Source organism: Silene latifolia, chromosome 9 (assembly GCF_048544455.1).
Source record: "Silene latifolia isolate original U9 population chromosome 9, ASM4854445v1, whole genome shotgun sequence".
Classification (NCBI taxonomy): Eukaryota; Viridiplantae; Streptophyta; class Magnoliopsida; order Caryophyllales; family Caryophyllaceae; genus Silene; species Silene latifolia.
The window spans coordinates 81,693,636-81,719,614 of NC_133534.1; the positions used below are offsets into that span (position 1 = coordinate 81,693,636).

The 25,979-nt window shown below is 38.4% G+C and overlaps 1 non-coding gene across 1 annotated transcript; it reads left to right on the top strand.

The window, feature by feature from the left end:
- The first annotated feature begins 213 nt into the window (after positions 1-213).
- LOC141603191 (small nucleolar RNA R71) lies at positions 214-320 on the top strand. The gene has a single exon (XR_012525083.1). It is a non-coding gene; the product is annotated as a small nucleolar RNA R71 (small nucleolar RNA).
- Positions 321-25,979: the final 25,659 nt, after the last annotated feature.

Sequence of the window (25,979 nt, forward strand, 5' to 3'; positions counted from 1 at the left end):
AATTGAGTAACGGAGTCCACTTCATGCTTTCCTCCTCTAGTAGCCTTGTGAGGTCTACTATATTGTGAGTTATGGACCGCCATTTCCTCAATTTTGTTCCAAGTTTGATTGTCATCAACTTCGGTGAACATTCCATTTGATCCCATGTTGAGAATGTTCCTTGAATCTTCATATAGACCGTTCCAAAATTGTTGTACCAAGAACCACTCGCTAAGTTCATGGTGAGGACATGAGCGACAAATTCCTTTGAACCGCTCCCAAGCTTCATACAAAGATTCTTCATCCCTTTGCTTAAAACCCGTAATTTGAGCTCTTAGCATGTTAGTCTTTTCCGGTGGGTAGAATTTTTTGTAGAAAGCTAGAGTCAACTTCTTCCAAGAATCAATTCCGAGAGTGGCCTTACCAAGGCCCTTCAACCATTGTTTCGCGGTGCCAATTAGAGAAAAAGGAAATAAGACCCATCGAATTTGGTCTTAAGTTAAACCGGTTCGAGAAATCGCATCACAATAGTCACAAAAGGTCTCCATATGAGAATGAGGGTCTTCACTAGGCATCCCCCCAAATTGGCTCCTTTCGACTAATTGGATAAATGCGGATTTGGCAATAAAATTTCTGGTTAAATGTTGTGGTGTGGGAGTACCATTGGGTAGGTTCTCCTCGGTGGGTACGGAATGTGATGAAAACTTAGGCATTGTGGATTGATTTTGTGTTGTATTTTGTGTTGGGTTCTCCTCATCTTCTCTTGCAAAAGGGTTGATGAACTCAATAGTTGGTTGAATATCTACAACCTCACTAATACCTCTCAAATTTCTCCTAGCAAGTCTTCTATTGGTTGTCAAAGTTCTTTCAATTTCACGACCAAAAGGTAACAAATCACCTTGTGACCTTCTAGACATGCAAAATATCAAATAACTCGAAAACAATTGGAACAAACCTTGAGGAGTTTTACTTCCTCAAGGCAAAGAAAGACACAACTAATAACAATATAAGGAAATCTAAATCAAGATAAAACCGTCCCCGGCAACGGCGCCATTTTTGGTCGGGACTAAATCTTTTCGGTAATTTGTCGTTAGGAGCACCTAGACCAAAACACAATTTATAGCTTCACAAACAACTCTACAATTAGTAAAGTGGCAAGTAAAGGTCGGATCCCAATGGACGGGAATTGAAATGAGATTTCTATTGAGACTAGTGGTGTCTTAGGGGTGTCACAATTTGGGTTGATGTAGAAGGTCACTAAACTAAATAATAATGAAAGTAAATAAGCAAGATGAATTGAAAGGGTTGTAAACAATTGATAAAAAGCACTAGGGTATAATGGGGTCATAGGAGATTCATGGGAATTGATCATACAAACATGTTCTCAAATTATAAGCAAGCAATTATTGTTGTGATGGATTGAGTTGGGTTATATCTTACAATCCTAGGAAAGTTTGGGTCCCGGAGCCGAATCGATTAGATTGTACAACACCTACAAGTCGACTTAGTCTTTCCTACTCAATAACATGCATGGTCTAATGAGACTCGAGTTGGTTTATTTCTTACAAGTATCATTGAAAAGGTAGGTGATGGGTAAAAAATGCAAGGATTCATAGGCTCGTATTTCATCAAACATAACATGTGCATGAGTTGAGATCAAAACAAGCAAGCAAATAAACCATGAAAGCATATTAATTTAAGCATGAATCATTCTCCATGTTGGTTTCCCCTAATTACCCATTAACCCTAGCTATGGAACTACTCACTCATTATCATGTTGAACATGCTAGCAAGGTTGTCAATCATACCAACAAAGTGAAACATGATGAACAAATGAAAGTAATTAGCAATAATTAAAAAGGGATTAAGAGAATTATACCTACTAGTGATTCCAATAATAAAGCAAAGAATAATAGAAGTACTTGATGCTTGATTGAGAGGTTGTCAATCTCCCAATAATAACCCAAATAATCTTTAATTACCCAAAATAAAGGATGAACAAAAGAGAGATTAAGGAAATAAAACTTGTATTAAAACTTGATTAATTGTTGATTACAAAACTAAAGAGAGATTTGATTGATATTAACTACTCTAAGAATTGATAAGAAGAACATCCTCTTCTAATAAGACTAATGGGGTATTTATAGTGGAAATTAGGTGGATGCATTAGGGTTAACTAAGGGCTTAAATGACGATTAAGTCCCTACTTAAGGAAACGCCGGTATTTTCTGAAGGAAGGGCATCTTTCTTGAAGCTTGAAGAAACGAATTTGCGCTGTCTTGGAATCCGTGCGTCTTAGGCTCGGGACTGCCGGATTCGTGAGTCTCTGCCCGGGCGTCTTTGGGAGAAGACGAGCGTCTTCTGGATGCTGCTGCCCGGGCGTCTTGTATGGAAGACGCACGGATTGTGGTGCTGGGGACGGGCGTCTTCTTGGGAAGACGGGTGGATTGTCATGCAGCGTACTTTCTTCTTCTTTTCTTCCCTTTTCTTCATAAAATCCTTGGGGATTTCCTCGGGGATACAAGGATCTTTCCTCATCATTGCCCGACTACTATAATACGAATCAAAACCGACTAAACAACACGCCCAACCCACGACTTCCATCTCAATATCGATTTCAAACTCCAATAACTCAATAACCATGGTCACTCTGGACCGTAAACAAAACTCGGCTGAAAGGCCCCATAACTCATAACTCAATACCAATAACCAATTTTCATCTCAATTTCAATATCGATATTGTCAAAGGTTCAAAGAACCGTGCTCAACACTTAGAGTATAAACTCCAAGCTACTCACCCGCATGCCAAGGACCGAGGGAAAGACAATTTGATAACAATACCAAACAAAAGCCAACTTTTTATATCCTCTGCTCAATGAGTTCGGTAACAATTCCAAGTAGTAAGATGTAGATTAGTAATTTCTTATTGAAAAACTCATAAGCCACGTAGCCAAGAAGAACAATCTCGTAAACAAGATATCATGGCATCCATAAGCAATCACTATTAACTTTTCCAATTCATGATTAGCCGTGTATTGCCGTTTACAATCCAGTTTAATCTTTAAAACCAATTTACGACACCATTAACCGTAAAATATGTCAAATTCAACTACTAATAATCAAACCTCATGGCTGCTCTCATCTTTATAAATATCAATTTTCTACTACACAAGTACACCGCTAAACCAAAATCTCACCGTAATGTAATAGTAGAAAAAGACAGAGATAAATCTAAATAGAATAGAATAGAATTGAATAGCATCCATCACAATTAATTTCGACAAGTAAATAAATCACGCTATATCAAAACATTTAATATAATCACATAACCTCAAACAATAATAGTAGTATTAGGATGGTAAAATCGTGTTACCTTACAGTCATTCCGAAAGTGCTCACAACGGCAGAACGCCAACAAATATCGGTTGAACCAGGAGATAATGGGTGAGCACACAAGGGGACAAAAATCTATCTATCACTCTGAAACTCAATTGATGGGCAGACGGTGGAACGAGAAACGCTCGAAGCATGTAGAGTTAACAGTTGTAGAAAAAGAGAGTCAATGGCTTTATGGGATAAAAATTCTAGCGAGAATCCTTATGCTAATAATAAGCTTCATCTTGATTGATTGTTTTATACAAATATGAGAATTATGATAGTGATAAACTTCTAGATCATGACGGCTAAATAGAAAATAGGGCTAGAATTAGGGAAACAAAGTTTAGCAAAGAAGAGAAATTATGTGATGCGTAAATAAGAGGATATAAATTAAGGAATAAAGTGAGTTGCATATTATATTGGACTAGGAATACAAAGACCAATAATACGGTCCAACTAAAATAGCACAACATAATTTCTTGTAAAATCGAAAACTTTTATTTTTCTTTCATCTTTAAAATCTATTTAAACATTTGAAAGATCCAATATATTTGGGGTATTACATGCTTATGATCGAAACAAGCTACAATTTAGGTACCATGCCTAACCATATCTCATATGAAAAGTAGATGATTGCTTTAACCTTGTTTTGTTTAAGTGGAAAAATTAAAATGCCAGACAAATTTTATAACAGAAACTACCTACAACTATATTGTAAAGATTCAATCATATCGTAATGAAAGTGAACTTGTGATACCATATCACACTCTTTTTGGTGCAGATAAAAGTCTTCACTTTATTGTTCCCCATTTTATAATCTCTAGGTTTTGATACTTTTTAACCATTCATTGAACTTATTCAAAGAATTTCTCTTCTTACCTCAATAAGTGGATACCAAGTATCAACCTAGTTTGTTGGTAAAAGAGATGAAGAAGTAATAACCTTTTCTGATTGAAATTGTATTCGACCATACACTTCAAAGTGTAAATAGGGCGAATATCTTGCTTTATTCATAATCTTTTTCAAGAAAAAGTCATGAATTATCTTGCTTTGAATACAAGATTCGCACACACCAAAAGATTCCCAATCAAATGGTTTGGGAGACTAGCCAAAACTAGTTTCTCAATGCTATTTTCAATCGAGAATTGAGAAATGATTGGGGTTACCAACTTGAGTCTTGTATATATGACATTTATTTCTAGTTTGAATATAATTACCTGATTTGTATGGTCTCACCATAAACTTAATCATGGTATGTAAGGGCACAACGCTTGTTTTAATTGCATAATAGTGAATCCCCTTTGTTTTTATTCCAAAACTTGAATTATATTCTTATTTAGAGTTAGTACATCATAACAATTATTGAGGTACATTTCTAAATACAAAACAAAAATGAGTACACTACAACATTCATATGTTCATGGATCAAATGGCAACTACCCTAGTTCTATTCATGCAAATTTTAGAACTTATTCATGCTAGTCGTCACACGATAATGCCAAATATTATGATGAAATAAAAAATCCACAAATTTGTATCGAATACTCATGATGTGGTAATTGGCAAGAATGCAATGTCAATGTCATAGATATTCAAGAAGGAATATGTTGGAGTCACACGACCAACTTCCTTGATCTGTACTTATTTGGGGTTTGTCTCTATTTTAGTGTCTAACACTTTATCTTTCGAGCCTAGTTCTATCCTTAACAATAAAGATAGGTACTTACTTCTTATTGTTCCCACTGACTTCAAGAATTTTTATTTGATGAAGACTTATCTTCATTTAAATTCCTTGTTAATCCTTCACAAGGGTTAACTCTTTTGTGGTGTTTGGTTAATTAAAATTTCTAACAAATTAATTTACCAATTTAATATTGTCATGTTTTTATCAACTTAAGTGCTTGATGACAAGTGTTTAGTTTGAGCAATAAGACTTTTAAACCGTGGATGCATAGAAGATATTATCAAAACATATTTTGACTAATCATTACCTCTATTCATATTTCTTCACAAGAAATCATACATAGGTATGTTAGGAATTTAAAAATGCTAATCTTATATGACATAGGACAACTCCTATGGAGTTCTATGGAATAGAACGATTCCTTTGGAGCTAGTCCATGCCCTATTTAAACGGTTCAATTGAGGCCTATAGAAAAGAGATTCTATTTGTGTTTTTGGCTATAGTGGTTTAATGGAGACATAAGTTAAAATTGAAATGACATCGTATATGTCTAGGAGCAAAGATATAGAACAAAATTAACATACGAAATAGTGGGAAAATTAACATTCATCGTAATATATCAAAACTTGCAGCAAGTTTTAGCATTTATATAGTGACCTCTACCCAACTATAATAAATAATTCCGAGATCCATCTTTATACAAATATGGGCACGGGGAAACCGATACATCCCATACTTATGTAAATTTGGTGAATTAACTCTTTAATTGATTCTACTTTAGAACTCTCGGTTGATGAATTTCATAAAACCCATCTTTAGCCCCGGAACATAAGACTAGTCATAATATCCTGTTGAGACCAACCAAATTTCACTTGTAATAACATTTTATTACCCCACTTACCCAACGAAAAATGAAAGCACCCCGGGAAAACCGAACTTACCCCAAATGTCACGGGGATTCATGGGTCCTACTATTTGGTAAGGTTAATCTTAATTTTAAATTTAGTGAGAGGTCATGTCAATTTATTATCTATCTCATTTAATGAACTAAAACGGTGAACTATCGATAATTGTAATTGACACGGTCAATGACTCGATAAGAAAAGATATGCATGTAAAGTTATGGCAATTTGGCAATGCATGCAACATATGAAAAGAAATGCAAAAATAAATTCAGTACGGCCTTCCTAAAATAGAAAATCAAATAATCTATTACAAATTCGGAAACCAATTTCATTGGTCCCTTGATCTTCAAGTGGCACGCCTCCCAAGAACACCATCTTCGTCGGAACGCCTTTCCGAATGACACCGTCTTAAAGGAAACTCCAGGATTACAAATATTACAAATATAGTAATGAAATTACATAGCTTTTCTATTATACATTTATAAAATGAAAAACTAATAAAAGTAAAAGTGATGCGAGATCACATTAAATTAAAACCGTATTGATATCCCCTTACATTACGGGAAATATCAATAAAAACTAAGGCCATACTAAGATAAAATTACATAATTCAAAATTATATAAATAAAATATGACATTCATCAATGAAATATTCAGCATTATAATATGTATCTAACATGCCAAGTTATGTGCCAAATCGCCCTATTTAAACTAATATCGTAAATATAACCTGGTTTTATGGATATTCGCGATTTTTAACTTATTAAAATCAATAAAAATTATACTAAAATCAAATTTTAGTCCAAGTTCATTATCCTAACTCTCTTAGGACTCAAAAATTAGTCATCACTCAATTTTTGACAATAATTCAACTTGATATTACAATTATGCTCATATATGACCTTAAAATTATAACTTTTCTGAAATAAATCCAAATTAAATTACAATAATTTCAAAATTTGAATTTTAAATTTTTGAACATTCCGGAATATTTCCTTGACACTCATATTGTCAAAAATCAAGTTTAAAATTTTCGAATTTATTTCGAGAAAAATATAGTTGCGATTTATCGGTTTTATCAAATAAAACATCCAAAACATATAAAAATTAATATAATCAATGTTCCAACTTTAGATATGATATGTGGGATATAAATTCAACCTAAAATAATTTTCTCATGCCATGTAATTCGTTTTAGCTATTTTTGCTAAAATAGTCACTATTTATGTCATTTTTACACAAAATTTATAAATCATGCAAAATGAATCGTGTTTATCTCAAATTTTACACACAGTGAGTAAAATGTACATGTGCCAACATATTAAAATTTCATGGTCTTTTTCGAAGTTTAACTATTTTTAACCATTTGACCTCCATTTATTCCATTTTTATCGTATAAAAATCATAAATCATGCAAAATAAATCAAATTTATACGAAATTTTACATAAGTAAAATATGCATGTGAGGTTATATAAAAATTTCAAGGTCAGAAATTAAGTGTAACTATTTTTAGCATTTTAAATACCATTTTACTCATTAAAATGTAATAAAATCACTAAAAATCATTAAAATGGGCAATAAAATACCATAAATCATCAAAATGACCTAAATACATTTTAGGACTAGAATATACAATATGCAAAATGATTTCATGACATTACCTAATGTATTATAATTTTTTAGTTTTATTTAAGTTACTATAACTCGAAAAAACCATAAATCGATTATGCATGCAACATCCTATGCTCTGATACCAATTGAAAGTTCCAAAGGCCAATTTATTAGACTCTTCTAAGAATGAAATGAATTTACTCATTAAACTAGTGGAGGATCTAATGCATGCATAACAAAATAAAAGGAGATAAAGAAGAAAACAATTCTCCTTACATTGTTGTATGGTTCGAAATAGGTCACCACAAGAGACTCCTTCTCTTGTAATTCTTGAGCTATTAGTAAAATGGATGATCATCCAAGACCGAGTATTCAAACTTGAATACCTCCTTTAGTGAGCACCCAAGCCTAGCACAAAGATTACAACAAATATCAACTAGATAGTTGTAGTAATATACCCTTAATAATCTTATTACTACTTTAGTAATGATCTTATAATATCATCATATTATTTTGGAGAGATTTAGTTTTGAGAGAAGTAGTGAGAAATTAGGAAGACATGGGAATAAAAAAATGAACCACAAAATGCTCTATTTAGAGCTCCCAATATCGGCACCCCTAGGTAAGTGGGTGGGTTTTTTTTTCATTTTTTATTCCATGCTTTTTAGGTAGTCTAGACTAGCTAGGGTGTGATTTATAAGGTTAATCATCATTGTCTTTTTAGCATCTTCCAAACACAAGAAGACATATACAATGGACTCCCTATACCCTCTTAGAACCGGTTATGGGGGCTTGTATGATCCATTTCGGTTTTCGACATTTATCCCGTAAATGCTTATTAACCTCGTGTTTAATTATCGCGTATAATTAAATATTTAATTTGTTGTATAACAATTATATGACAAATTAACGGACGATGTATATATGCTCAACTTGTTGAGTTTATTTTAACGTCATCACATCAATTAATGGGTACTACGATGCCCATTTTACTTAATTTACAACTTGTTGTAAATTTAATTAACTACCAACCTCTATCTCAAAATATTTATAAATCTCATTTATAATTATGAGTTCTAATCTCATAACAAATATTTAACTCACATAACTCAATTTTTATAAGGGATTAATTAACTTGTATCAAATACAAATAATTACTTTTCCATTTGTACGTCATTTTATAGGTGTGACCGAAGGGATCAACTGATCACCACCGTCAAACGACAGTAATGTCAAACTCTAGTTAGTCAATCATTATTGACTAATGTTGATCAATTGACAATATATATGAATCATCCCCTCCGTATTCTTATTATGAGATTTAATCATGTGATCGCACTATTGTTGAGGACACTTACTCCAACAAATACATGCATTAAATCATAGGAACGAGGCTAGTTCGGGAACTAAAAGTGTGCAAATATGAGTCAGATCAGAATTCTCAAGCATTGATTATGAATGTGAATACGAAGGAATAACATTTGACGTAGGAAATGTGAAGTTGGAAGAGCCAATCTCCTTGAGCTCTTGTGAGTATGAAAGTGTGGTCTTTGAAGAAGAAGATATGAGGTTGAGTAAACCAAATACTCTTAGCCTTTGTGAGTAGGAGGGGGTGACATTTGATGTGAACATTTAGATGATGGAGGGAGAGTTAATGAGGAGGGGTGAAGCCCCTACTTATGATTCATATGAAGAAAGCAATAATGACGAATCCATGGAAGAAGATGATGAGAGAAAGATGGACTCAATTGATGAATGGAACTGTGGAAATCCCTCACTTGAGAAACCCATCCTTGAGAAGTTTGAAGACTATTTCAATAAAGAGGAAGAATGTCTCTTCATTATTGAACATGAGGAACTTCTCACACCCACTATGGAACCCATGATAGTTGGAGATAACGTTATGGACCTTCTCATGAAAGTCAAGTCGTCATACAAAAACTTCTTGGTAGAGAAGCTCAAGGATAAATCTAGGCAAGAGCCTATTTGCGAAAACTTGGCACCCACAATACCAACTCCCAAGTTAATCTTTCATCAACGCCATGAGAATTCACCTCCTATTCTTGGAAGATTGATTAGTCCAAGTACTTTGGTCATCAACTTTGAAAGAAATAGGAGCAACATTAAACCCCTCTATGCGAAGAATCTCAAGTTTGTTAGTTACAAGAGTCGGGAAGGCCATCATGACAAAGTAAAGGAGAAAGGGAAAAAGTTTAAAGAGAGGCTCTTCATGGATTGCCCATACTCTATCTTGAAATGGTTCAAAACCTACTCATGCTTACTTGAGGACCATTCACAAGCTTTTGATCAACTATTGAGAGCATTGAGCTCCATGGATAAAGGAATTTGTCATTTCAACATAGTTTGGTGGAGTCCTATCTCAAACCACCATTTGCTACTCTTTTTAAGCCTTATATTGTATCATTGTGGTAGTTGCATTTTAGGTTAGTTACAAGTATCCTTTAGTCCTTACATGAGAGTTGTGAGTGAGAGTTCTTATCTACTCTTTAAGCAATTTTTCAGGAAAGGGAACGATGATAAGAAGAGATCACAAAGGGAGCAAGGGAAAGGCTTAAGCCTTAATTTCAACAAGAGCAGAGGCAGGACGCCCGTCCCCTTTAAAGGACGCTTGACCCGCTGCTGGGGAAACAAGGGAGAAAGTCCTGACACAAAAAACGCCTGTCTCATTCTTAGGACGTCCGTCCCATACAGAGGCACGCTCGAGCCGACACCGGGACGCCCGAGTTACATAAGAAATTTACAGGGCTGAGTCTCAGCACTCACGAACCCGACCCCTAGCCCGCTCGTCCCAGCATGATTCTTTGATAAATCCGCCCCCACCATCCCTATTCCCTTATCTTAACATCATTACAACCACATCTCATCACCTTCTCCACAATCTCCACATAAAACCCCATCACAAAAACATCAATACAAGGTTTTTCATCAAAAGTTCATACCAACCACGTCAAGCAAGAATGTTTCTAAGGAGCAAAAATAAGAAGACCGGCGATTCGGGATCCAAACACCGAAAGGGGACTACCTCAACCACCTCACGAGAGGCAAGGGTCCAAGAGAATGAAGTGATACCGGGTGTTGAACAATTTGAGCACTTTCCGGAAGTGCATTTCGTCCAAGATACACGCACAAAATACAAAATAGTGAAATTCAAATTCGCTATTTCCACAAATTTAAAATTTTCAACGACGGAAGTAAAAACCGTCATTCTCAAATCACAAACATTAAATAGTGAAAATTAAATTCACTATTTTCAAATTTCAAACGAACGGCATTAAAAAAACGTCACACCTTCAAACGGAAAGTGAAATTCAAATCCACTATTCCTTACAAATTTCAAATCACCGGGAGACAGAATCAAAACCGTTGTCCCCCAAACACAAATCAAATAGCAGAATACGCACCTGTCCTTATCTACGAGCTTCAAACAAATGGCCATAAAAACCGTTACCTCTCTTCGAGATTCAAAATCACCGCCGTCCACGGGAGCCAGGCGCACAAGCCCATCTCTTTCCGGCACTACAAACATCCAATATAAACACCAAAATTCCCCAGCAGGATATCGGAAACCTCCTCACGGAGCCCACTAACTCGACAACCCCTTGAAATATGCCCGTCTAACACGACTATTTTCCACAGTCAATTATTCGACCTCCAACATGGCTGGCGAGCCTCAAAATGCATCATCAACATGGCTGGCGAGCCTCACAATGCACCTCCAGCATGGCTGGTGAGCCTCACAACGCACATTCAACATGGTTGGCGAGCCTCAAAACGCACATTCAACATGGCTGGCGAGCCTCACAACGTTCAATATGGCTAACGAGCCTCACAACGCACATTTAACATGGCTGGCATGCCTCACGACGCATATTCAACATGGATCGCGAGCCTTACAACGCACATTCAGCATGGCTAGCGAGCCTCACAACGCACACCTTCAACGCGGCTGGTGAGCCCCAACATATTTGTAACACGGCTGGCGAGTCTTTGCCCGCAAACAAAAAACAATTCAAGGACATATCCCAAAGATGCCTCAGGTATGGCTTCTTCTTATGGCTAGCGAGCCTTCGTACGTAGTCTATCAGACATTAAACGACCCACACGAATAGTCGACAGACTCTAAAATGTTCCCGACGACAGGCCCTTGACTCGTATCCCCGAGTCACCTTGGCGTTGCCTTTCCCGATGGCAGGTCCTTGGCCCGAACCCTTTCGAGTCGCCTCGACGTCGCTTCGGTCTCTAGGTTGTAATCCAAGCCTCAGTCAAAGTGGGGCCTCTGTAGATACCTAGTATATGTCGAGTCTCCAACAAACACCCGATGATTATCGGACTACAACATGCTTAGGAATCACATCGTTTAATCGACAGTTTTGTATAACTATACGTCGAAAAACTCAAAAACGATTTCGAAAACAAAACATTCCAAAACCTTTTAAAAGTATATGAAGTGTTTTATGCACGACGAAAGGGTCGCAATAACACTTACTAGAGTCAAAACCGACACCGGACCCAAAACCGACTCAAAAATTCATATCCCGACTCCAGCCACAAGTCAAATCGAGTCAAACACAAAAAACAAACTTCTCAAAACTTCCATGTTAAGTATTCCCGGAATACTTGAATGGTCAAGTACAAATCATGTCATCCAAAACATAGGATAGAACAAATCATGATTTCAATTACATGATAGTGACAAGACAGCTCGAAGACCCGCGAAATGGCTCGCGCCTCTTCGAGTAGCCTACGCGGCCACGTCACCCAAAACGCACACGACCACCCATTTTTCTATAAATACCCGTCAAATTCCACCATTTGAAGATACACGAGTGTCCGCCTCCTCATCTCTCCTTTAAAATTCTCGACTCAATTTCTTAAGTCACAAACCGACACGTATTTTCGACCTACCGATCGAAAATACAAGCCATACACATTATTTGGTACCGTCATCGTGCATTAAATCACTTGACCGACCATCTTGACCAACTACACTAAACTTAACAAAACACTCTTTACATTGCTAAAACGGTTATCAACCGAGTTTTTGGACCTAACAAGTTGTTACACTTTCGTCGATTTCTCGTCTCAAGCCTAGCATGTAAGTATGAAAGTGTAAAAATCCTGTTCTTTCATGTTTTTCATCTGTTTTATGACTGTAACATGCTGAAACATGCATAACATGATTGAATTATAGGTTAGATGAGCCAAAACCGGATTTTGGCCGGAGGCAGGTGCTACTTGCGTAGCAAGGGGGCTCACGCCAATATACCCTCTCAGGCCTTAATCCAGTCGTGTTTGCTCTCATCTTTCCTCTCTATTTCTTTTCCTATTTGTAATCGGTTTTTACCTTTTCAAATATTTCAAATCATTTTCATGATAAACTTTTAACCATAAAACATTTCACCCTTGGTTCCTCATACCATGACGGTTCAACCCATGTTTCGGTGATAATATTTGGTTAATTACACTTTAAAAGGTATTTTAAAACCTTTTATTCCATTTCTTTACATTTCAAAACAAACATATTAGTCATAAATACAAAGTCATCCTTGGTTCTACATACCATGTCGATTTTTAACCCGAGTACGATGATAAACATTGACTAACTACAAACAAATCAACTTAATACAATTAGTTCATAATCATTTTTCAAAACTACTCATGTTAAGCTTGCAAACCCGAACCCGACATCAAATATTATCAAAACAATGATGATTATTCAAGTCCCGTTCCTCATATTAACACAAAAGCGGTCTAAATGACCTTTTCAAACAAAGACGAGTTCAAACACCCCCTTTACAAACAACTTTCACAAACACTTTAACAATCAGAAGATGTCCCTTGGACAGTCTGATGACTCGCGCCTAAACAGGCCTACCATTTTCCAATTTTCAAACCAGGACATGCCTGTTTGCATCGCCTGACAGCTCACTCCTATATAGGCTGCCTGATGGAGACCTTGTTTCCTTCCAGCACTTATCTAGGATAATCCCGACTTCGGTTAACCTAAATACAAGACGGATCAGATGACAAATATACTCTTTTAACATTGTATTTGCAAAATGCTTTACTAAGATTAATGGATCAAGTTATGCACCATAAACCTTACTCGATAAATGGATGTTTAATTTCCGTCTTGCATGAAAATCAATATTAAATCCAACTTGACATCAAATACTTGATACTTGGATTAAACAACCGTCATAGAAAGCTCACATGTTAGGTTCAAACTTGTGGATGCGCATTCATGCATTTACCCGTTTTATCAACTTTTGCATTTAAGCAACCAAGATCGATCAGTAGAGGCCGCTACCGCGGGCGGGATTGGGTGTCTGATTAAAGGGCTTCCCAATACTTACCTTCCCCTCTTACTCAAAAACTTTGGATAGTGGACGACCTTATCCAGGGCGTACGAAAGTCATTCTAGAGATAGGATGCTAAAGAGGGACGACTCCTTATCTTTAGTACCTATGTCAAACATCGCTTTTTCCTTGGTTGACCTAGGTATAAAGTGGATTCGAACGGGTTCCAAGCATCCCACAAATGCTTGGTGGTGACTCCGAACATCTCCTGCATCGTTTCGAGACCCTTGCCGAGACGAAACCGACGGATCTAAAATGATCTGGTCGAAAGCACTTTTTATGCGGCCGAGTGTGGCTTTCAAAAGACCGATGCACGTCCACATATCGGCTGGGCGTCACAGGTCGGCCCATGTCCACAGAGTCTTTAGTACATCTTTACTCAATAGGAGCCGAACATGAGACAAAGGAGGTGGATGAAGCTTATAGGGGACTATGACATAGATATCATATACCATGAAGGGAAATAAAACGTTGTGGCTGATTCGTTGAGTAGGAAGAGTGCGTATTCTTTATGCACAGCTATGTCTTTAATGAGGTTGAGAGATGAGGTGGGAAAGATGGGGAAACATGTGATCCAAAAAGGGGATGCTAGAGGAGACTTGACAGTGGAGCCGGATCTTTATGATGATATTCGCAGGAAGGAGGCTCTTGATTCTAAGATTCGGGAGTGGAGATTGGGAGTAGAGGGAGGGACGATGTCTCGATTTTCTATTCATTCAGATGGAAGTGTTCGGTTTGATGGGAGATGATGTGTACCTATAGATGAGGAGTTGAAAAAGGTGATCATGACAGAGGCTCATTGCACAACGTATTTAGTACATCCAGGTGGTGACAAGCTGTATAGAGATTTGGAGAAAACTTTCTGGTGGCCTGGGATGAAAAGAGAAACATCTGAGTTTGTGGCTCGATGTTTGACATGTCAGAGGTTTAAGGGAGAGCAGGAATGACCACAAGGTAAGATTCAGTCTCTTGAGGTACCTGAGTGGAAGTGGGAGTCTATCTCGATGGACTTTATAGTGGGTTTACTTAGGAGCCAGCAGGGTAATAACATGATATGGATGATAGTTGATCGGTTGACTAAGTCAGCTCACTTTATTCTAATGAAAGATACATGGAGTAAGGTTCAGTTGGTTAATGGGTATAGGAAGCATGTGGTGAGGTTACATGGAGTCCCTAAGGACATTGTGTCAGATCGAGATGCGAGGTTTATTTCTCGGTTTTGGCAAGAGTTGCAGAAGATGATGGGAACTACCTCGAAGATGAGTACTGCTTTTCATCTTGCAACAGATGGACAGACAGAGAGAACTATCAAGACTTTGGAGGATATGTTGAGAGCTTGTATGATAGAGTTTGGTGGTAGTTGGGAACATAGGTTGGATTTGATCGAGTTTTCTTACAACAACAGCTACCACACGAGTATTGGGATGGCTCCATTTGAGGCTTTGTATGGGAGGAGGAGTAGGAGTCCGATTTGCTGGGATGATAGAGCTAAGGCAGTGGTTTTAGGACCATAGATGCTGCAGGATATGATAGATCAAGTGAAAGTGATCCGGCAAAAGATGAAAGCGGCACAGGATCGACAAAAGAGCTATGCAGACTTACATCGTCGTGACATCGAGTTTCAGGTTGGGGATAAGGTTCTTTTGAAGGTGTCACCTATGTATGGGGTTATGCGATTTGGTAAGAAAGGGAAGCTGAGCCAGAAGTTCATTGGACCGTATGAAATTTTGGATCGTGTGGGAGAGGTTGCTTATCGGTTAGCGTTGCCACCAGCTTTGGATCGGGTGCATAATGTGTTTCATGTGTCTCAGTTACAGAAGTATGTGAGTGATCCTTCTCATGTGTTAGAGGTGGAGAACATCGAGTTGGATGAATCCTTGTCTTATCTTGAGGTGCCAAAACAGATTCTTGATCGCAAGGTTAAAAAAACTAGGTCCAGAGAAACGGTGTTACTCAAGGTTCTATGGTCTAATAATGAGGTCGAGGAAGCGACTTGGGCGGCGGAAGAGGCGATGAAGGAGCGGTATCCGTCTCTTTTTGATCAGGTATGTGTGGTTACGGGGACGTAACCATGTTTCTTTTAGGGGGGTAGGAGATGATCGCATAAGGTTTTGGTATTGTTTTATGTTAGTTTTTGTACAGTTAGTGGTTTTTTGAGTCGATATGAGTTGTGTTTGGGGTTTTGTTTTGACTTTTTGTTGCGTTGTTGTGTCGTGGTTGAGTTAGTATGTTTGTTTTGGAGTATGAGTTTGAACTTCGGGGATGAAGTTCATTTCTAAGGAAGGAAGACTGTAATTGATGTGACTCATATTTGTGCACATTTAGTCCCCGAACTAGCCTCGTTCTTATGCTTTCTAGTGCTTATTAGGGTCGTTTCTTATCTTTAGTTCCCTACTTTGCATATTCTTTGAGGTTTTGTGTCCTTGTTAGGAGAGGATTGCTAGCCTTGCACTTATGGATCAAAGTGGAGCTAAATGGAGTGCATCTAATGACCAAACATCAAAGAAGAGACCATTACTAAAGGCCTAAGTGAATAAATCAAGTAGAATGGGCAACGATGAAGACCCCTACGACCCCTCAACGATCCCCATGGATCCTTAGGCAGTCAAAAGAAGAAGAAGGAAAGTTTAGCAAGGATCCGGGCGTCCCGAGCCCAAGTCGGGCGTCTCAAGCCTCAATCCGAGCGTCTCACCTTCAGGTCGAGCGGATCACTGGGCAGCACGAGCATACTCCAATGTCAAGTCGGGCGGCTCCTTATGGGACTTGTAAGGCACTAATTTTCTTCTTAGGGACTTAATCGTCATTTAAGCCCTTAGTTACCCTAATACTTGTACTTAGTATAAATACCCCATTGTGTTAGGGGATTAATCACCAAGTTATAATTTAGCATTAATCAAGTTTATGTATTATTAATCAAGTTGTATTCATTCAATTAAATATTAATCAAATTTGTGTTCTTAGATTTAGATGGGTAATTTGAAGACTATTTGGGGTTTATTGAAGACTTGACAACTATTCATCATTCATTAAGTGTTCTTATATTATTCTTTGCTTATTATTTGGATTATCCTTAAAGTTAGTATAATCCCTTTTACCCTTGCTTAATTAGTTATTGCTTTACTCATTTACCATGTTTAACTTTGCTAATATGATTGACACCTTTATTAGCATGTTTACCATTGTCATGAGTGAGTAGTCTTCTAGCTAGGGTTAATGGGGGATTAGGGGAACTAAAATATAGGGGTAGATCCATACTTAAATATGTTTTCATAAGATTGCTTGCTTGTTGTAGTTTCAACTTATGCACATTTTATGCTTGATAAATTGCTTGATTGAAAACCTTGCATGCATACATCTCTTATCCATTCAACAAGACTTGTAAGATATAAACTAACTTGAGTCTTATTATACCATGCATAGAGTTGAATATGAATAAACTAGGTCGACTTGTAGGTGTTGTACAGTCTTGACCGACTCGGCACCGGGACCCAAGTCTTCCTAGGAATTGTAAGACATAAACTAACTCGATTCCACTACACAATAATTTGCTTGCAACTATGTAAACATGTTTGTATGATCACCACCATGAATCCCGTATGAACCTATGATACCCTAGTGCCTTAATCAATTGTTTACAAACCCCTATTTGTTTACTTGCTTTGTTTTACTTTCATTTCTTTATATTTCATTGTTATTGTAGTTTAGTTTGATACCTCAAATCTCAACCCAATATTGTGACACCCTAAGACATAGCTCTCTACAACCGATAACTTAATTTAATACCCGTCCTTTGGGATCCGACCTTTACTTACGACTCTACTAAGCGTAGTTTGTTTAGATTATAAATATTTCTTTGATTGGTTAGCTTAGACGAAAAAGTTTTAAACCGAATAAAAAATGGCGTCGTTGCCGAGGACGGTGTTCAATTGAATTGTTATTAATTGTTGTTTTTTAGTTGGGTCTTTCTTCACCGTGGCGAAGTCAAGTTCCTCAAGGTAGTTTTAATTGTTTTCTAGTTGTTTGTTTTTTTTGCATGTGTTGGAGATCACAAGGTAGACCTTTGCTTTTTGATTCCGAAATTGAAAGAACCATGACCAACATTAGAAGAACCGTTAGAGAGGCTTCAACAAGTTTGGGTATTGGAGAACTTGTGGACATCACTGTTATCTAATCGGATAGTGTTGAGTTTACCAACCCTTTTGCAAGAGAAGGAGAAGAGAACCCAATTCAAAACCAACCACAAAATCAACCAATGCCTAAATTCTGATCTCATTCCGTACCAACCGAGGAGAACCTACCAAACGGTACTCCAACACCACCTCACTTAACGGGTAATTTCATTGCCAAATCCGCATTCATACAATTAGTTGAGAGAAGTCAATTTGGAGGGATGCCTAGTGAAGATCCTCATCTACACATGGAGACTTTTTGTGACTATTGTGATGCAATCTCTCAAACCAGGGTAACCCAAGACCAAATTCGATGGTTGTTGTTTCCTTTTTCCTTGATCGGAGTCGCAAAGCAATGGTTAAAGAGTCTAGACAAGGCTACCCTTGGAATTGATTCATGGAAAAAGTTAGCACTTGCCTTCTACAAGAAGTTCTATCCTCTGGAGAAGACTAACATGTTGAGAGCCCAAATCACCGGGTTCAAGCAACGGGATGAAGAGTCTCTATATGTGTGGACTTGGGCCCATGGGGTCGCTCGGGAGAAAAAGCGAGCAAGCTTTACAATTGCGGAGTCGCCACCAATTTATTGTGGAAAATTGGAAACCGTTCGAATACCTCGTGTCATGTCAAGACACAAAGTAGTGACATGAACACCAAGAACTCGTTACCCTTAGCTTCTATGTCTAGAATGACTCTCGTGGATGCCAATGAACACGGATGTTCACTGAGATCAGGAGTAAGGGGTGAGGGTACGTATTAGGAAGTTCTTTTGATCGAACACCTAATCCCGCCCGCCTCGATAGCGGCCTCTACTAATGATTAGGGAAAATCGTCTATACTCGATATGTTGAAAGTTATATGCATGCTATGCAACATCCATTAGATTAATCCTAGCATGTGAAAACTAACTAAGTCGGTGAACACGCGGTTTAACATGCATTAGGTCGAAGTAAAGATTTAAGGTTAGTTGCATGTGAGAGCATACAAACAATATGATAATTAAGATACAATAAAAATACAATAAAGAAAATTACGATAATTACAATGGGTTAATTGATTTACGTCGAAAACATATTTCAAACGGATAATTTGAGAAAAGAAGGAATAAACAAATAAACGAACAAATTAGTGGTGATAATACGGGTAATAGTTAATTAATACGTAATTAATAAACTAGGTCAAAGCAACAACGGAAGTTCAGAGACAGAACTCAAACCAGAATAGGCGTAGCAGAGCTGCGTCCTTTGGAAGAGGCGCAACAGTTGCTGCGTCTGTTCCTGAGTTCCGTTCTGGCTGTGAAACCGGAATTGCAAATCGTTAATATTCATTGGTGATTTAAAGGCTTGATTAATGATATTTGACCCGGATAGAAGTTTCTTAACAGATTATTTACATATGATTGGGTCATAAAAACAGTAAAACATGGATAAAAATTAATTAGAACGAATTAATTTGGTTAATTATGGGATTAATGATACAAATTAAGAAACTAATCAAATTAATTAGGTTATTAATGCTAAACTAATGATATCAATGACAATAAACAGATGAAAATATACCAATGATGGATTTCAGAGACTCAATATTGATGAATCGAACCTCTAAAAACTCGAATTTGATTTTATGACGAAAACCCGCACATATGAATTATAAGGGATTTAAGTCGGGAATTTAAAAGATGCATTAATTAATAACGAATTACATGTTAAAGATATTATACTAGAATTATTGTGTCAATGAAACATGAATAAACAAAGACAAAACAAAACATACAGACGAACAAAAGACGAAGGAAGAAGAAAGGATGCAGGAACTGCGGCAGCCTCAGGAAGAGGCGCAGCAGGTGCTGCGTCCCTTCGAAGAGGCGCAGCAGGTGCTGCGTCCTTTCTCGACATTTGTCTCCTGTTAACCCGTAAAAAGGGTTTGAAACAAGGTTTTATAAATCGGTTTTGAATATACTTTCGACTTAAACCTTACAATAATGAGTACAAAAATAAAGTACAATAATAAAAGAAGGGATTTACACCCTCAGATTTACATGTTTAATGAAACGAAATTGAATAAGTTAACGTTTAGTGATGCTCGACTCGAATTTACGACAAGTGCCCTCTAGGAGGAAATTAAACAAAGTTGATTAAGTTGATTGAGTGGAGTTGGTCAAATTGGGTCGGTCATGTAAAACGAGGCTGGTACTGAGAAGGATCCGAGCTAACGTGGTCGAAAGTTCAAGCATGTAGATGCCAAAAAGCAAGAGCGTGGTCTTAGAATGCAAAGGGAGAAGAGAAGGGCGGACACTCGCGTGAGAAATATGAGAACCGAAGGTCTCTATTTATACTAATCACACGGAGGCATTAGGGTTTCGGAGAACCTTTGGAAGTGAATCTCGAAAAGATTTGAAAATACGCAGAAAGGAACTGGGGAAGAGGCGCAGCAGCAACTGCGTCTCTTGGAAGAGGCGCAGGACCCGCTGCGTCCTTTCCCAAGTGGTTTCCTCCTCCGGAAGAAAGATTTCCGCGTTTCTATTATGGAATTGCGGTTTGATCTCAATTTCCTTAATATTTTATATAATATTTCCGGGATATAATTTGCCAAAGAGATTAAAAGATTAAAAATATGGAATAGAAATATCCGGAATATTCCAGAATATTCTGACTCGGCATTTTAAAACGGTTATTAGAAAATGAAGACGGTTTTTGACCCGGACTCCAAATGTACTCTAATTACTGTCAAAATGACCGTAATGACACCTAGATGATAACTATGAGGTAGACATAAGTGTATGAGCTATCACTTGACGAGAAACTTACGAACTGTCATAAATCGTTCCGCGTACCAAACATGCGGACCAATCATCACCGGGTGGCTTGCGGGAGGTGCAGAAATGAGGTATCTACAGAGCCCCCACTTTGACTGAGGCTTAGACAAGGCAAAAGTCAAAGTATAGCCCTCAAGTCAATCGAAGATTATAACCTGACGACTATGGCGACGCGAGGCGGCTCAAGGGATCTGAGCCAAGGACCTGCCGTCGGGAACATTTTAGAGTCTGTCGACTTCCGGGGAGGGTCGTTTAAAGTCCATTAGACTACGTAAGGAGGCTCGCCAGCCATAAGAAGAGACCATACCATAGATTCCTTGAGACTCCAAAGGAAGGCAAAACGTGAAATCGAAGAGGCAGCAGGACGTCGGCAGGAACTGCTGGGGGAAATCTGATCGGGTCGGTTTTCAAATAAACTTCAGCAAAACTTGAGGTTGATGTTGATCTCCACGTGTTGAGAGGGACAATTGGTTATCTTAAACTCTCGCTGGGGGAATGTAATCGAGACTGACCTCCACGTCTTGAGAGGGACAATTGTCTGTCCAGAACTCTCGCTGGGGGAAGAGAATAGAGGTGTGTCGAAACACCTGTCAAAGGGTACTCGCTTGTTGTGGCAAGCGAGGTCTTGATGGCGTACCGCAATAGTTCATAGTTTGCTTGAAAATGCGGGTCCGAGCGAAGAATAAACATCAACCGGACCAAATATATGATATATGGTATTGAGGAAGAGGCGCACCAAAGATGGGCCCACAAATAACGAACTTATAACGAATCTTCGAAAAATAATTTGGAGGGAAACTGAGGAAGAGGCGCAGTAAGAGATGCGTTTTTTGGAAGAGGCAAAACACCTGCTGCGTCTTTTTCTGGATGTGGCTTTGTCTGGGTAAAAACCCGATAAAAGTCGTGTTTTATTTCATAATAACAAAACACAATTCCGTCTAATACTCTCTCAAATTCCAACCATTTCTCGCCAAAATTTGATCAAAAGCTTGCATTTGCCATGACTAATCGAGGTATGTGTATTATCTTTGCATTAATCTTCCATATTTGATCAATTTGGATCGACAAATTAGGGTTTCCAACCCTAAAAATGTCGAAAATTTGGGGCTTTTGCCCCAAACGATTTTGCCGTGCAAAATTGACTTGGTAGATGGATAATTGGCAATATAAGGATCATAACCATATGTTCATTTCGAAATTTCATTAAATTATATTGAGTTTTAGCTGTACCGTAAATTGCTTCGAAAATACCCTTAGGATTGCCCATTTGTGATGAAACTTGATCTTTAGAATCCTTGTATGATGGGTAAACTTCCTACCATTTCGGAATTTTCACTACTACAAATCCAGGCAACTACAACACCCCTTTAACAACGCTTATTCACGAAAATCACAATAGACGTTGTAGAATGTATGGCGCGGATTTTACTAAAATTAATTACAACGGGTATGGTTATATAACCGTTGTTATAAGTTTTAACAACGGGTCAAACATGCACAACCGTTGTTAATAATTTGGCGCAAAATTGGTGCAAAGTTAGTGAAAAGTAATCTCAACGGTTATTTTTGAAACCCGTTGTTAAAACTTATTTAACAACGGTTGTTGTTTTACAACCATTGTGAAAACGTTTTAACAACAGTTTTTGTTTAACAACCGTTGTCAATACTTTCCATACCATAAACCACACAAACACAGATCAGCTACAGCCACAAAACACAAACCTTAACACAAACATAAACACAGACAAACACAAACAGAAAACACACACTTTGTCATCGTCTCTTTCTCACTTTCTCATCGTCGCTTTATCTTCTCGCCGTCACTGTTGATTTCATCGTCTCTTACTTTCTCTAATTATCAGGTAAATCTCACCGTCACTGTTGGTTTCATCGTCTTTCATCGTCATTATTTTCTTTTTCTAATTATTTCATTTGCATGTATGTGTTTTTATCGATCATTATGTTAATTCTCTAAGTATTATTCGCTTAATTAGCTAGTAAAACAAATTAAATAAAATAAAACAAAGAAGAAGCAAGATGATAGAGGGGAATGCATGATAAACTTAATTAATATAAATAAATAAATAAATAAATATATATATATATATATATATATATATATATATATATATAAATACATAAATTAAAAAAAATTACATTAATAAAAATGCAATTCTTATATTTTCATAGAGAGTCTTATTCTCTTCTATGATATCCGTCCTCTCCTCCTTAGCTATTTGGAGGTTTTGTTCTGCAGTTGCTATATCGTCATATAGCTGCAACTGTTGCTGCTCTGTCAAGCCATCTTTTTTGGCGTCCTTCAGTATGGATCGAGCATCCACAAGGTAGCTCCTGAAACTGTCCTCAATGTGGATCAACCAGCGGATGAAACTGTTGTTGTTCTCGATCATAGTAAGAGTTTTAAGGATGATATCATTCATTTTGTTGATGAAGTTTGGAGTTTGTTTGAAAGATTAATTAGGGTTTATTTGGAGTTTGTTTTAGCAGTTAGGGTTTGGAGGTATATAGTGAGATAATGGAATGTTAGTTGAGATAATGCATGTATTTATACTAAGTAATGCGTTGTTTGAGTTGTTTTTTAATTAATATATATGTTAGGAAGTTGTGCCATAATCATCATCATATCTCTCTTTGTTGCTTCAAATCTTGTTATAACCCTTCTCATTCCATATTGTCCATTCATATGCACATGGATGGCAGTAATAATGCATGCATCGGAATTATAACGGGCCGTAATTATGCATGCATCTAGTAATATTTAATTTTTTTTTTTAAAAAAACAAACAACAACGGTTATTAAGAAAAAACCCGTTGTCTTTAGTTATAACAATGGTTTTGTATATTACAACCCGTTGTTATAACTTTCCCCCCAAAATTGAGTCACACTTTCCACAACGGGTTTTTATACTTAAATCCGTTGTTAATAGTTTTAACAACGGGTTCCTTAAGAAAACCAACCGTTGTTAAAACCTTCTACAACGGACACTTTAACAACGTCCGCTTTTTTATATAACAACGGTTTTCAACCGTTGTTATAGCCTGTATCTGTAGTAGTGTTTGATTTGTGACGGCTTTTTCAGGACATTTTTCTAGGGCATAATCACCGTTATAATGAAATGCTGTCGAAATTCCGACTCGAACCCATGACTAGGCTTCAATTTAGACTTGACTTGACCCATATTACCACATGAGCGGACGGGTTTTTGGAAAAACAGCCAAAGATGGCGAGAAAAGAGCGATTTCAGAGCTTTGAAAGCCCGAAAATCCCCTAACTAAGGCTCGTCGTCATTTGACGCGGCCTAAATTCACCTTAATTTTGTAGGTGACGAGGCTTCTATATCAGGGAGGGGTCCCATGGGTGTGGACACGGCTCTTAACCCTTCTCGTAAGCTCGAGGAGGCGTTAGAGCAGGCTTTTACTACTGGTGAGGACGAGGTCGTCGAGGAGGAGGTTGTTGAGGAGGAGGAGGCCCCGAGGCGGGCCAACGTCGGACGAGGTGGTCATCAGCCGAGGGGAGCACCCGAGTGGGATGAGAGTTGCGACAGCAGACACCTCATCTGGGCTACGGAGGGTCACTTGTCCTACAGGACGATGAAGAGCATGGTAATTTGAACTCATCACTCTTTCATTTATCTTCTTTTATCCTTATTTTCTATTCCTTTTCTCTTTCATTCGAGCTAAAGATAGCTCTTGCTTCGAATCAAAATAGGAGGCCGGGAACATTAGGTCTTTCTCGGGCTACACGACGATGATGGAATTTTACGGGAGGTTGTCGTCGGAGGAGCGGATCATCATCGAGCGGGGAGCGTTTGGTGCCTTGGTACGAGCTTGGAGGGACATCAAGGGAAGGAAGATACGGGCTAACCTTAGCCTGGTTCGAGCTTTTCTTGATCGGTTTTGGGACACGACCTCTATCTTTCACGTGCCTTTTGGCGAGGTTGGGGTCACGTTGGAGGATTACGGCATGATTTCTGGCTTGCCATGCGGGACTGAGGCTGTGGTGTGGCCGGAGACAACCATGAGGGTGGACTCGGCTGAGGCAAGGAGCTTGATTGGTTGGAACCTGTTGCCGAAGGCTGCTGCGGTTCCCGGGTTGGTGCCGAGTTCCTACGTCCGAGATTACTTTGCTGGGAAGAGACCGGCGATGGTGGTGATCGATGGGAGGGAGACGGCTCCCCCTCCTTGCACTGCAGAGTAGAGAGCTCGTTTGTGGCTCTGGTGATTCTTGTCTTCGATCTACCTCGGAGACAAGGGAGAGAGGCTGTCGACGAAGCTTCTTCCCTTCCATTCGGACCTGAGTGGCCTAGGCCGTTGGGAATGGGTCACTGCTGGTTTTGCGGTCCTCATTCGCTATATAAGGGACATGGTTCGTCTGGAGCTGATAGAGAAGGGGACTTCTCCTGCCACTGTGGGCCCTAGACTGTTGCTGGAGGTATGAACCTTCATTTCATTTCATGAAAGATCATTTTTTTCTTATCGAATCACGAAAGATCGTTATTGATTATCTTGTCTTACAGGCGTGGGTGTACTCCTACTTTCCGAGTCTCGCGCCCAAGAGGACGGAGCCACTGGAGAGAGCCTATCCCGTTGTGAGGGATTATGTGATGTGTCGCACGAAGAGCCAGCGTTCGTTTGACGACGTCTATCGACGAGACGTGAACGCTCTACAGTTGGATGGCGTGAGTACCTTCGACTCACCTTTCTTTGTTTGCTTCTTCATTGCTTTCTTTTACAACTGATCATAAGAATGACCTCTTGTTTGCTTTCTTCCACCCAGAAGCTCGAGCCGGTTGCTGCTGAGGACGTCGATGGGTCCCGTGTGGTACTTGGGCGAGCGTTTGACTCGTCAGTGCTCTCTTGATGTCTTGACGGTCCCCATCGATCCCCCTCGGATGATGTTCAGGGAGCCTTCTGATGCTGAGAGGGAGGCAGACTTGGCAGACGTTGGTGGCAACGCCCTCCAACTTCCTGATGAGGACTACTCGGCGTTCCTTTACTGGAGGGTTGCATATGGGCCAGTTGTGGTTAATGCTATA